Raw genomic sequence first — 13,707 nt, forward strand, 5'->3', positions numbered from 1 at the left:
TCTTCCCAAGTCACTGTTATGTGTGATGGAGCCCTGCTTTCCTGGAGATGGCTGAACACCTGCCCAGCCATGGAAAGCAGTAAATCCATTCCTTTCTATGCTCTGCTTGTGTGTGCAGCTTTTGCTTTCCCTATTAAAATGTCTTTATCTCAATATATGAATTTTCTTTCTTTAACCCTTCTGGTTCCCCACTGCAGGGGGAATTTTGTGCTTAGTTGCCAGCTGGGCTTAAACCATTACAGAGTTGTCACACACAGGTCCATGAGACAATTCTGCTGATAACTGGGGACAGTTTCTGTGGTTCCAAGGTGAGTCTTTCCCAAGGGGGGAAAAAAATAAAGAAAACATACTGTAGAATAAGCTTGTGTAGGTATTAATAACCATTATTCATAAAACATCTGAAAACAGGAGTTTGACTTCTTTGTAAGATGGAAAAAAGTGAAAATTTCTGCAGAAGGGCAGGCAGTCAGAAAAGGAAGAAAAATACTAAGTTTATATCAATCACCTCTTAGTCATACGCTCACAGTTCTCCAAGAGAAGAGAAAACTTGTAACTCTCCTATGTTTGTTCCTAGCTTGCTTTTTTACCTGTAGTCTTGGTCACTTCCACCTTCAGTACCAAAACTACAATTTCAGTGGATGTACAAAAACATATTTAGAAATTCTTAATGCCCTGAGCTCAATTTTCATTTGATGGGCTGACCTGAAGCAGCAGATTTGTATAATTTTATTGTCTGATGGGTTGAACAGAAAAAAAAAGTACACAAAATACAGAAGAAAAATCTAAACTAATATATTTTCTTCCAGTTCACTGCAAACTCTCTTCTTCTAGTCTTTAGCTTTTAGAACTTATTTTTAAAATGAAAAGAGAAAGGCTTTCATATACAACCTATTTTTGTGGTTCTCTTAATTTCTGAATATTTTGCTTTGCTACTCCAGTGTATCCTTAATTTACATCTAATAAGCCAAAAGAGTGAAAATGTTTACGGCAATTTTTACTAATTGTTTAAATGCATATTTGATATATTATGACAACAGAAATACCACTGTAGCTCAGCAGGGTGGATTTTTGCTCAGTGGTGGCTAAATCTTCCCTAATTGGCATATCTGTTTTGAGAAATAAATATACTACTGTAGTAACAGAAGGAAGCAAGAAAAACAGTAACAATACAGAAAGAATCATCTCAAAACTAAAACTGTCCTCACTGTAATTTTTAACTCATTGGTGATTTTGTCTTTAAAAAGGACTTTTGTATACTAAATGGCTGTTTATGCCATTTAGTATGTTTAATTTATTTAATTTATGCTAATTTATGCTACCCAAAATCTGTATTTATCACAATGAAATTAGGTTCATGCTTGGCATTTTAAATACTAGGCAGGACAGTATAAATAATACAGATCAATAAATACTTTATGATCATTTAAACTTCAAACATACATACAGGCAGGTCAAAAATATATAACATGGAGCTCTTTTAATGTTATAATAAAGTGTAATTTACATTTTTAAGTCACTTTGAACATCATAGGTTTTTTTGGTAAAGTACGATCTCCAAAACATGATGTTACAAAAATGGAATGGTAGTTCTACACAAGTTGTTCCACACACATTAATATAAATAATGTAGTAATGCTTTCTCACATTGAATATGTTCTTTGGTAATTAGAAGAATAATAGGAAATCCTTCCCTTCTTGATAAATATGACAGCCATATTTTATATCACTAATTCAGGATGAGGTTTATGAAGATACTCCTTGATACTGCCTCAGTTGAAAATTCTCTCTCTATTAGCAGTAAGACCCTTCTCCTCATCCCCCGCCAGAACACCGAAACAAACCCACACCTTGAAATAATTTCCTGCAAATCTATTCTTCCACTTCCTTTACATCTCTCTAAAGGAGCAATTAGACATCTCAAGAAAGAAATAAAATTGTTAAGACTGTGATAGAGAAACTTTCGCCCAAAAATGAAAGGAGATGGAGATTTTATGAGATTTTATATTTGACAATACTGTAATTAATTTCATGTGAACAACCTCAAGATCCTCTACAGAGAAGGCAATTTAGGGAGATAGAAAGTGACATTGTATCTGTAGTTGCCATCACCTGACATTGAAAACTCAGTGAAATTTGCAGGTCTGAAGAGATTCCTGTGGTTTCTTGTGGGAGCCTTATGCCCATAGCTCTCAAAAATGCAGTAAAATTTCTGTGAAAGCAGTTGTTACCTGCTACCACCTTCTGCCGAGCTCCTCTCTGAAAAGCACCACCTCAGAATCCTTGCAGACTCCAGAATTCTGATTTGGCATCTATTTTCTTCGGCATGGGAAAAGTCTGGGCTCCTGCTGAAATCTCCATCCTGTTATCACAAGGGGATGCAGATATCACTGCTCTGTCCCTGAGTTTGAAACTGCTGGGGGCTAGGAAAGGGAAGTTCCTGTACTTGACAAAAGGGAAGTTTTGTAATTTCACCTGATGTCTTTGGATCAGGGTTTTTTATTTGCACAGATGCTTGTGCCAGCACAAAATCTTTCAGATTTTGAAACCTGGTCAGACATTAATGACTACAGGTTACAGAGACTGCTACTCCTACTTTGTAATTTTGTTTTTTTCTATTCTAGATAACTCTAAAAAAGGTGCTGCTTTTGCATATTCTTAATTCTGTGCTCTTTATTCAAATCCTTATTAATAAACAAAAATACTGCTCATTTTGGTTTTCCTTTCATCCGGATTTTCTGGATGCTGAAGTCTCGTGTCTGGATCTGTTCCAATTTATAAATATCTGAAAAGATGTTAAATAAATAAAAAATAATTAGGTTCAAGTGAGTGAAATCTACCTATATAATTTATACAAAGCTGCCACTTCATTTTTGTATGAAATTTGACAATTGCAATATTATAATTTTTTTAATGATTGTTGCTGAAAAACTATGTCAGGGCCTATAGGTACACAAGGTAGCTACAGAAGTTGTGGTATATGCTAGGTATTTGTTTTGTTTTGGTGTTTTTCTTGCCTGGGTTTTTTTAATTAAAAAGATCCAAATCCATTCAAATTTAGGTGGGGTTATCCATCTTTGTCACAGACTTAGATATGGGATAATTCTAAATTGGAAGTGGCCTTCTAGATCCTGGGGATATCTCAATTTTTTTTTCCTTTTAAATCAGGGCAAGGAAGAGATCCCATCAATAAATGGTAAAGATTTTTAAGGTATCAGAACAATATAGCAGTAAATGGCCTGGTTCAAAGTACAGAGCTCTTTTTAAAGAATTTAATCTACAAATAATTTTCATTGATGATCAGAAATTTTCCTGCATAAGTAATAGTAGGGAAAATAAGGGAGAAGAATTTTTCATGGAGAAGTAAATGGACTTTTAATCTGCTGAATTGATCCCTGAGATCTTTTGGATACTGAAGAGACCATAGAGCTTGACAGATTCATGGAAAGGACAGCAAGTCCTTATTTAGCTTATTCATAGAACAGCAGTCTGTGAACAAACATGAAAACAAGCAACAGAGAAAATCAGATTATACCTGGAATCAGTCCAGAAAAAGATAAATCATGAAACATCACAAGTATACCTCAAGAAACCAATATTTCTCAGTGTGCAGGTGCTGCAACTCAGACTTCACTCATTCACTGTACTGGATGCTTGCCCAAGCCAAGTACATGTAGCTGTTGTTGATCCTGGAATTGCAGCAGAAAACTAATTTACTCCCAAATTTTTTTCTCTCCACAGATTTGTAAAAATTTATGTCTCATATACACCAGGGAATTTTCCTTTGCGTGGCAAAGTGTGCAGACAGCCTGAAGTGGTCCATGAAGAAAATGAAGAGTTATACTTCAGATCAGATAGAATTAAGTGTCATGTAATTTCTGGAGAATAAATGGCAGAGAAAATGTGCAGAAAGGCTGGGAAGGCTGACAATAGGGAAAGCAATGGTGGAAATAGTAAGACAAGTGATGCATAACCAACATCCAAGGGAATCAGTGCTTCTTAAAATCCTGTACTACCTCCCTCCTCTCTGTCACAGAGCTTTGTTTCCTAAATTTGGAGCAGCATTGCTTGACACATAGCAGTAATGTAAATTACTGATCCTTCTTTCTACCTGGCTGCTTGATACAGATTTTACAGAGGATGAAGCTAAAAATCTCACCAGGGAGAAATCGCTTCATTTTTTTCTGAAAAGTAACATATTCAGAACTCAGGAGCTGAATGTGAAAAAGGAATACAGCACTTCCCTGCAGGTCCCCTTTCCTGTGGTTACTATTAGCAAGAATCCACTGAGAATAAGCTGTTGAATTAGAAGGATGAATGTTCACTCAATAAGAAAATGCTGGAATTTCATTAGTATGGCAATATCTTCATGTTGCTGCAGATAGGAGAGTATGTGTCAGGGTTTCTTTATCAGTCATCTTCCAAAGGATTTACATTTAATGGGTGTGATTAAACTAAAGGAAAAAGTTGCTTTGTTACAAACTTTATTCTAAAACTTCTAGTCAGGAGCTGATGGATTTGATTCTAATGGAGAAATATAAGATACATATAAATATTAAAGAATAAATAAGAAACCCGAGCTCAGCAGGGTTTTTTTCCCCCCTCTTCCATCCAGCTTTAGATTTTTAAATATCTAAATAATATCAGAACTAATCCAATAACCATAAAAAATATTCAAAGCACCAAGTGACTATGTTAAGCACTAGTTTTCATGCACTTGTTAGCCCTGGGGATACTCAACTCTGAAAAATTATGACAGAATTTTGTGTAATTTGTATGCACACATCTAAATCCTTAATAAGTGGTCATGATCAGGGACTTAGGTGTTTAAATTACAGCAAATTGCAATCAAATTTTTAATCTGCATTTAATTACATCTTAAATATTACATCTGCAAACCCATAGTCCCAATTTAAATTGAAAATGAATGTTTTCAGCAGTTTGGAACACAGAAGAAGAGTCACTGTTCAGTGCTCTGAGTATCGAGTCTAGCCAGACCCTGTAGAGAGTAATCATTTAAAGTCATTTTAAATAATTAGGGAGGCAGTTATATGTGTGTCATACCAGGATTTTTAACAGGGTTGAAGCATGAGTAAGTATCAAAAAATGTACACTTATGTTCTAGATGGTTCATCAGTAAAGCCAAACAAAATCAGAACTGCTTCACGGTTTAACCTTAACTTGCAAAAGTTCAAACCATGACAAATAAGCACCTGAGCTCTGTTTCTGCAGAATGGCCAGATTACAGAAGTATCACACCACAAACCTGAGAGCCTCAGGTTCTAACACAGTCTCTACTGACCACCTTTACTCTACATAATTAGGACTAACCACAATTCCAGGATTTGGAATGGACTGTTCTCAGAATAATTCAATTTTTATTTTCACTGGACTCCTGTGTAGAGCTCCTAAGAATTCCCATATGAGGGCCAGGGAAGTTCTGATGGCCACTGACTGGAGAGAGCAGTAACACACATGTCACCCATCTGGAGATATGTATTTTGAACCAGGTACCAGTAGCACCAGATATCAGCAGTGAATCCAAATCTATGCACAAATATATGGTGTCTATATATAAGTATTCTGTACATACTACAAATATATATATACATACATATATGTATATATATAAATACATATATAATATACATATATATTTTGTATATATTGTTTCACTATATTTCATACATACATATACATATTATGCACACATGGGTACATTGCCTCCTCTTAACCACTTTATAGGCACAGAAAAACTACTGAATATCAATTCAGTAGGATTCTGTAACATCCACAGGAAGAAGGAAATGCAGAAGACTGTGTGGGCTACAAGGAGCCATTCCATTATTTTCTTCAACAGCTTCTGTCATTCCTGTAATATTTGTTTCCTTCAACTTTTAAGAAAGTTTGACATCACTTTCAGGAGGCTTTGAGGATAGAGAATTAGGACAAAGTGTAACCTGGCAAACATAGGTTTGCAGTTGAAAAAAGGAATAGAATATTCAATAGATTCCAAAAGTCAAGAGCAATGGAGTAAGGCTACAGAGCTGGGAAGGAAATGTTCCTCGAAGTTTGGTGTTGAATTAGCGCTGACACTGGAGGGGTAGGTCACCAACAGGAAAATTATTTGAGCATGGGACAGCAAAACCAGTATTAATTATGGCAATGCTCCAGGAATACACGTAGTCCAGGACGGGTAAGCTGCTTTTGGTTTAGAAATTAGCTTTAGGACATGAATAATAAGGCAGTAGGATTTTTAGATTAAGAAAATGCCTTTGGTTGGTTTAGACAGATCATCTGTCTATTTAATGCTTTATTAAAAACTTTATCCTCTTCAAGTCCTTACTGCCAATTAGTGTCAATTAACATAAATTTAATCAGCCTTCCTCTGCTCCCAGTATAATGCTGTAAAAGCAGTGTAGTTCTAGCAATTCCTATGTGATTTATACCAGCGTAAATGGGAAAAGAATGAGCCTTAATAGGTGTGCATTTAAGTGCCTGTTCCTCAACCACAGTGTGTAATGTGCCCCAGCCCAGGTAACTAAATTCCTGTGGGGCACATTTATGATCATAAGCTAGACTTTTACTTTAAGTTAATCCAAACAATTAGCTTCTCTGGCAGAGCCTTGCAGGCAACTCTGAAGAGGTAATATTATACAGCAGCTTTAATTATGAGTAAACTAGATCACAGAATTGCATTAATAATGCTGAACATAACTTAGCTTGGTTAAAGTATCCAATCATGTTTCATAAAATAGAAGAAAAGAGAAATCAGCATGGATATTAGAATAGTGTTGCTGGCATGGCAAGTGTTGCCTGACTGGAGATTTGGAAGATGAGGTGCTTACAAAATAGATAATCATGAAATCTGAACGTTTTATACTGGAGGATTGAAATTGAAAACAAAAAAAGTAATTAAAAACCTTGGTAAACATCAATTACCTGCTTTCAATACATCTGCCTCACAGATTTAAAGGCTGTGTCTAAAGAGTAAAATATATATATTTTAAACACCTATTTTAGTAAATCTCAGTTCATATACAATTCTTCTTTGTCTTTTTCATGTAGTCCTCAGAATATCACAAGGCCTGCATGAAATGCACTATTTCATGCAGGCCTCTTGATATTAAGCATCAATTCACAAAAGTTAAGCATTAATTCACAAAAAGAATTGAGCATCAATTCAAAAAAATCTAGCCCTTAAATACGCTTCATTAAATGACACCAATCTCTGAAAAAAGTACCTTAAAATACCAGAGAATGAGCAATAATTATAATATCATAAAATAATACATAAAAAATACATAACAATATGGATATTGTTTGGGCACTATGAACATACAGCCAAACAAAGATGGCAGAACAAGTGTAATGCTTCTAACTTAACAGTTAGGATCGCTTGACTTTTCAGTCTTGGCACTTCTTTATCTAATTCTGAAAGTATTAACTTCTCAATAAACTAAACATGATTAAACCAGAGAAATTCTAAAATTAAAAACCAATCTCCTTTATCTTTCTGTTACCAATTTGATGGCTCAGAGCCTCACAAACAAGAGACTTGTCTTACCTTGGTAAATAAAACTATCAGTGGAGGGAAGAGACAAATATTTTCATACAGAAATTAAGTTATTTTTAGCGCATCAAAGAAATGTGAAGATTCAGTAATTCTTATATTAATCCTGGGTAATGACTGGGATAAGTTTAAAGTCACCCCCATTTTTTCCTCATAGGAAAGCTGTTGGAAGTGAAGTTTTACAACAAATTAAAAACCCCAGGTTCTTTCCTGCACTCTTCCTTAATAAAAAACACACAATAAATTGAAGAAAAAATTTTGGTAAGATTCTGGAGTACCTTTGCTTAATGGCCCTACAATTTTGCAGAAAACCAAAATACTTCACATGAGGTTTCACTGAAGGCACAGTTTAGATACTTCAAATTCATATTCTTCTTGAGGGACTAAGCTTTCCTGAGAGGATTATCTATTTCAATTAAAGTAGGAAAGTTTCAAGGATAATTCAATTTATACTAGTCCTAGCTATAGTCACCAAATTTTACAAAAACTCCACTCCTATTCAAGAGCATAAATGAAAGATCCAGGTTCCAAGAATTACCTGGAATTCATCGACATTTTATAGCTGCCACACTCAAATATTTGATAGTGAGCATCTCAGGGTGATGGAATTCTTTTGTTGGCCATAGAAACCTAAGAAGAAAACAAAATAATTTAAATTTACACAGCTGTAACAGAGTAAAGAGAAAAGAGATTACAGCCTTTCAAAGAAAGAATGAAATTAAATACAGTCTGAGACAAGCACCTGAAGAGCGCATCAGGAAAAAAGGTTGTTTAGCAACACTAATGGGAAAATATTAGCTAGCTAAAAAGAGACCAGACTTGTGAAAGAACTGGCCAAATTACAAAAGCAGTGCAGACATTCCAATGATCTCTCAGGGTCTGGCCTCACATCCTTAGATGTTGCTAAGTGATTTTCTTTATGTGCCATTGTGATTTGAAAAGGACAAAATATTTCAAGTACTCTCATGATTTACCAGTAGTTTAGCCTTATTCAAGCTGTCCTGCATACAAAATACTTCCCTCTGGTTCAGCCACAGAAAAAGAAAAAAGCTGATATAGTAAAAAACAGAGAAAGATCACTGCTGTAATTTATCCCTTGTCCAGAGACAAGTAGTCTTTATTAGTTTTCAACTTATTTTCAAGGATATTTTATTAAGATGTTTGCTTCCTTCTGGATTCTAATACCTTAGGGGATTACAAAAATAACTACTTCAATTCCTACTGCTTTATTACTTCCCTCCAATTTTCTTTACTAAACTCATTACTAAATACAAAATTCCACTAAAATTTTAGATAATTAAAATATAAGGGTGCTTTCAAGATATTTTATCATCAGTTCATTGTTCTGGTAAAAATGATCACGTCAATGTAGTATAGAAGTACAAGTATTTCCTCTTTTAACCTACAATCTAAAATATCTATTAAAAATGTTAACTATAAAATCAAGTATTATGCTTTTTTTTGTTTTCTCCTAAGTCTGAACATCAAGTCTTGGGAATTTATTTTTAGTAATTCATATTATTTACCCCAAAAAAGCCTGGTAACCTGTTTTCTCATAGGTTTATGGAATAGTGGGTAAGCATGAAAAACCTGGCAGTCTTTGTATGAGTCTCAAACAGTCATGAGCAAAACTGACAGCAAAATTTCCAAGGGGAAACCCTTATTTATTACCTTCATTCTGTGTGGCCTTGGCAGTTGCACAGCTCAGGAAGGTTTCATAAAGTAGAGCAATCAGAATATTTTTGGAATGCAGTTGATAGCATTATTAACAACCTCGCTAGGTCTGTTTTCTATACCCACTGCCAAATCAATTTGTAGTTCAGTCATGACTGTAACCAATTTCTTACAGTTAACAACTAATCCTGAATGAATCAGAACAACACAGCCCATTAAATTCCTAATTATACATATGTACATACATTTAAACAGGCCTGGGTGTAGCCCATATTTTCACTGTATTGAAGTAAGGGGAAGACACTGAGGGATGGTAAGACTGTGCATGAGCCCTGCTCAGGTTTGCAGGATTAGTTTAGAAAGCTTGAAATGTTTCTTCTTTTATGGCCTCTGACTCGCACATCCGTTTTTATTAAATATGCAGCTCTGTCAAGCCTCTGACATGCAGCTCAGGTAGACACATTATAAAAATCACAGGGTGAAATCAGGATTCCTTGACTAACTGACTGCAACAAATATGGGAACTGACTACTTTAGACATGTCCCTATTGCCTTACCTTACAGAAGATTGCTGACCTGGATAAACACCAGCCCTGCATGCCAGAGAGCATCAGGGTTTACAACCAAAACAGAAAAAATAGTATTTCTCTTGGAAAAAAATACTCTGAGTTGTAGTAGTCTATGGCACTCTTATTCAGACTACAGCTATATTAAAAAAAACAAAACTAAAAAAAACCAAAACCCAAAATTTCACTCTTCCATCACACAAGCATCCAGCTTATGTTTACTTATTTTTGTATTTACATATATCCCATTCTCCTTTTTTCTGTGATAAAACTTTAATAGCCAATGAAATATAAATCAGATATATGTATAATTTATTATTTTAAATACATATTTTATCTTCAAGCTTTTTAAAGAGGAAACTATTTCATCTTTTTTTTTTTTTCCTTTAAGGTCTCAGTAGTTTGAAACATTCATGAATAAAGCATGTTTCAAGCTGCATTTACATTTTTATAGTGTGTGCTGAAACAGTATAGATCTTGTTTTCTACTTGCACACTTTTAGGTCAACACAATTGTCACAGGAACAAACCTTACAGAAATCTCTGGGATTTCATAAACATACTTTTTTATTATTTCCCAGCACCTTGGACACCTCCCTGATGTGCTCACCCTTTCTTTGGTCAGAAAGCTGAAATGTTTTATAGATGTACAAACACATCTGTGCTGGTACCTCTCACATATTTCTTTGCTTATTTCCATCTCAGAGCCAGGAAGGATTTAGATATTTTGAAAAAGACAAGTCTTAATTCTATTATACAGTAATTCAGAGCTCTTCTGGAGATGGATTAGTTTATCAAGTAGGTTTAGTTAACTCCTACAGTTAAAAGGCCACATTAGGGTTTCAGTTGTTACAAAATGAAAGGCGTTTCTTTATTTTAGAACTATGTGGACCTACACCGATGCATTTTTGATTAGAATTTGATTATTTCTATCTTACATCTGCCACACATCTCTCCAAGCAAAATGCAGGTGGTCTATTGAAATTAATCTGCCCTGGGAAATATACCATATAACTTTTTGGGTTTTTTAATTTTCAATAAAGACAAAGCCCTACAGGCACTGGTTTGATTCAAATCCCTTTTAACTTTTCTAAAAGCACGGTGCCATCAGCTATGCCTTTCTGTCAGGACTGAAGATTTCCCTGCATGAAATTTCATCTTATAAACAATCTTACCTTTTTATGTACTTCTCCCCCAAATTTGGAAGTATTTGTACACTATAAAAAGTATGCTGAAGATATGCATTTTATGGAGAATTTAGCTTGTAATACAGAGACAGACAAAGATGAGGCAATAATTTACTATTAATAACAAGTAATATCCAACTTTTGTACTGGTATTTTTGCCAGAACTCCACAACGAGGCAAGTATTTTATCCTCCTTTAAGAAATTTCATATAAAATACAAGAAGTTTTGAGAACAGAAAATGCATAAAGAATGAATAGATTATATTGCAAGAGTAGAAAAAAAAACCTGAAGACTGTGTAAAATCATTTTGCAGTTCTCCCACAAAATTAGATCTCTCCCTAGTGCCATAATGTCTTATACTGTCTATTCAAAAAGGAATATACCAAGATATTTCTAAAACTTTCTTTTTCCTACAGAAAAGCTTATGCATGTTCGCTTAACCATTGTTAAAATAATGCATGTTTTCTCATATTTGTTAAGTGAAGCATCAAATTACTAGCACAAGTCATTTTTGATGAGTCATTGCACACTGTGTGAAGTGGCAAACATGAAAATATTCTCAGAGCTGAAATTACAATTTGCATTCTCAGGGCAAGTGTTCTGCAGCTAATTTGTATTGTGGATACTGAAAAAAAAACCCCACACCAAACTCCCTGCAGCTCAGGCAAACTATTCACATCTTTGAAACATCTTCAGTCAGCCAAAAGTGTCTGGCATGAATTTACAGTCTATTTGCACAAGGAGGATTCAAAACAAGCTCTGACTGAAATCCCATGGCTAAATAAGCGAGTTCATTTGTTGCAAGCTCTCTGGAAAAGGTGCAGTGATTAAAAGCAAAGCTGTGCTGATATGTTGTGGCATACAGAACTCTCAAGATTCACAACGGGTGACAGATTTTGGTACTAGGGTCTATTTTCTCTCCAAGCTCTGGCTCAGTAATCAACAATTTCTTCACATTCTTGCACTGCAACTTTGGAATTTACCAATTGGGTTTTTTTCTGGGCTATGGTGGCTTTCTGTTTTCACCTTCCTTTCCCTTTTATGACAAGAGTATTGTCTAGTGATCTTGATCTCAAGAAAATCATCTGTATCCTCCAACTCATTCTTCTTTACTGACTTCTCCCTGAAGTCTGAAATGAGATCTGTCATTTCTCCTATTTTCTCCCTACTTTTCTTTCCTTCAGACTATTCTTCACAGTGAGTGAAAAGAAAGCAGCAAAGTTCAGAAAGGATGCAACTTTTATAAAGAAAAGCAGGTTGGAGTGGTATTTGCTCATTATTGAATTATCCAGAGGACTCAAATTAATCCTAAACACTAAAGGTCATCACAGCTGTAGGGCAACAAACCCAGCTTTGCACAGCCAGCCAAAACAGACTGTTGAGGTTTCCTTTTCAGCCTTGTCACCTGCAAGAGAAAATGATTCCCTTTATTTTGCTGGACAGACAGGAGGCAAGCAGCACATGCCACTGCTGACTGAACTGCAAAAGCAAAACTGACAAATCCTGGAGGAAGAAGCTGCTATTATAAAGCCAGGCACGACTGCTAATGCTACCTTGACTTGCTCAGCTTATACCTGCTGCTGCTGCTCAACAGCCCCTGAGGCCCAAGCGACATTACCCTGGATTCCAAGGCAAGACAAAAAAGAGATTTATAATTTTATCATAAAAAAGTAAAAATAAAAAGAGATTCCTACAGAAGACTCACAACCATTGCAGGTTTTGTGCTGTGATAAAGAAGCAGAGAAAGGTGACTGCGTTAAAACTTGGGATGCTTCTTGTAAGTAGCAATAACACTATTAATGTAAGCTAAATAAAGGGACAAAAAATTGACAAATTTCAGGGCTGGAAAATCAAAAACAAAATGTAACAGTGGTCCTTGGCATCTTCCCCTTTCTAATTTGTCATAAAAATAATAACTATTATTAAAAGAAATATTCTTACTCTCTTCACGGGAATCAAACAAAATCTAGAAACTGAAATTGTTTTCCAATTCCCTTTAAAGCACTTAAAAAGTGCCACTAATTTTAAAGGGTACTGTGTAGACTTAATCTGTGTGTGTATATTTATATACACACACAGCCATTCACACATATACAAGTGCATCAATACAGATACCCACAATGCAAAATAATCCATTATAGCAGTTCCCTTTTCAGAAAAGAAAGACTGCTTTAAGATCTCTGGACAATTGAAGGAAAAAAAATAGTATGTTATAGCTGGTATTTTTAACATTTATTCTTTTTTGTCACAGAGTGATTTTGTTTTGAGGAAAAGCAAACACTTCCCCAAACTTTAAGAGTATATTTGTACAAGCATCCTAAATTTCTAATGCTCTGCCTGGGCTGGTTTTAGATTAAAAATCCAAGCTGGCCTTGTAACTGTAACTTGCAATATATCACTGTGAAAGAGAAGCATAAAAAGCACAGCCATGCAAGTTAAGATTGGCATGTTTAGACTCCCTCTTGATCTCAAGGGTTCCAGGAACAGACCTGAAGCATTAATATTCTGTCTGTGAATGTGCAAAGCTCAGTTTTTGCTGAATTCACAAAATTAACCCAGTAACTTTACAGAAGAGTTTGATAGAGCTTGAAGTCCTTGTAGCTGTGCGAGTTTTCACCAGTAGAGGAGGTGTTGTTCAGTTCAAAGGAACTCAAATTGAACTGCTTTTTTATGATTTGAAAATTTAAAAAAAAAAATTTAAAAAAAGAGA

At 35.1% G+C, this 13,707-nt stretch overlaps 1 long non-coding RNA gene across 3 annotated transcripts in view; it reads right to left on the bottom strand.

The window, feature by feature from the left end:
* The window catches only part of LOC135443231 (uncharacterized), an 89,862-nt gene that overhangs the window by 7,490 nt on the left and 68,665 nt on the right, over window positions 1-13,707 (bottom strand). For 2 of the 3 annotated variants that reach the window (XR_010438901.1, XR_010438906.1), the window contains exons 3-5: window positions 8,109-8,200; window positions 3,581-3,686; window positions 1,452-2,782 (exon numbers count right to left, since the gene is read on the bottom strand). This is a non-coding gene — a long non-coding RNA (uncharacterized LOC135443231). Of the gene's footprint in view, window positions 1-1,451; window positions 2,783-3,580; window positions 3,687-8,108; window positions 8,201-13,707 lie in introns of those variants that run through there. The other variant, XR_010438903.1, reaches the window with a different exon arrangement.

This window comes from Zonotrichia leucophrys, chromosome 1 (assembly GCF_028769735.1).
Source record: "Zonotrichia leucophrys gambelii isolate GWCS_2022_RI chromosome 1, RI_Zleu_2.0, whole genome shotgun sequence".
NCBI classification, from domain to species: Eukaryota; Metazoa; Chordata; class Aves; order Passeriformes; family Passerellidae; genus Zonotrichia; species Zonotrichia leucophrys.